Source organism: Sinocyclocheilus rhinocerous, unplaced genomic scaffold (genome assembly GCF_001515625.1).
Source record: "Sinocyclocheilus rhinocerous isolate Xijiao unplaced genomic scaffold, SAMN03320098_v1.1 scaffold140, whole genome shotgun sequence".
NCBI lineage: Eukaryota > Metazoa > Chordata > Actinopteri > Cypriniformes > Cyprinidae > Sinocyclocheilus > Sinocyclocheilus rhinocerous.
In genome coordinates, this window is record NW_015642053.1 from 2,870,829 (window position 1) to 2,872,066 (window position 1,238).

Consider the following 1,238-nt stretch of genomic DNA (forward strand, 5'->3'; position numbering starts at 1 on the left):
AAAAAACATCTTAAATGCAAGTAAATTGTCTACTTTCATATTTCAGATAATTTTGTGACAATAAAATGTCAAAATATGGGGGAAATAATGTTCCAAATTGTAAAATTGTCATTCAGCGTAATGGTCCGGACTTTGATTTTACCAATACATCTTTAAATATAGGCCTACATATAAAATACCAAGTTAAAACATATATTTGTTGTCTTGGCATTTTCAAGTAAGTATTGGCTGTGTTATATTAAAAGGACTATGTCTTATTGTTTTTTTTTAAGTATTTAAATGGACAGGGGACTTTTGTCCCGAAAATGCAGTTTAACTGCGATCATTCAGTGTATCAGGAATAAGAAGTTATTCTGAAATCATATAAAATACTGATAGTCATTCGGCAGTCTGTGATATTATTAAATGGCACCTGGAAGACCGTGTGGTGCTGCAGAAAAGTGAGTTTATTGCTCTTAAATACTTGATATTTTCACCTTTTCATGGTGTGGTAACATAGGTTACAAAAACACATGTCATTCAGTGAAATGCCAAAAAACACTTTTAATGTTAGATTTTTTTAAAAACAAGTAGATGTTGTGATTAATTGCGATTAACTTTACTGGTCAAGTTCACTGTTTGAAATAGGTGGCCATTTGATTGCCTGAAATATTAGCTGATGTAGAAGTTTCGTCATTCAGTGTAATGCAAATTCTCTGTTACACCACAGTGTCATCCATTACACTGAATGACAGTATCACTGTATAAATAACAGTTTTAGCTTATTTATATTACAGATAAATGAGGAATGTTTAGCATTGACAAATATGTGTTAAACTTAATAAATATTAATATTTGAATGCATTTTGGTATTGTTTAATTTGATTATTGATTAATTATAGACACCCATGAACAGAGGGAGTCACTAGGCACTAGGCAAAAAGCCAAAAAGCTAATAAACTAAGTGTGGACCCAGTAGCTTGGGTGGCACTCTTAAAGCCCATTCACACCAAGAACAATAACTATAAATTAACTATAACAGTAACTATGTTAGCCTCCACAACGATGAAAAATAGCACTGTTCATTCTAAGCATGTGCTGCAGATTTGTTGTCTGCCACTTTAAATGCTGGAGCTCTTTAAAGTTGAATGAATTCTAATTGGCTGTCAATGCTTTTATCATTCATCAGCTGGAAAAAAAATCCAACAGTATCCAACAATATAAAATAAGATTCCAACAGTATCGTTTCTCTGTGCAGT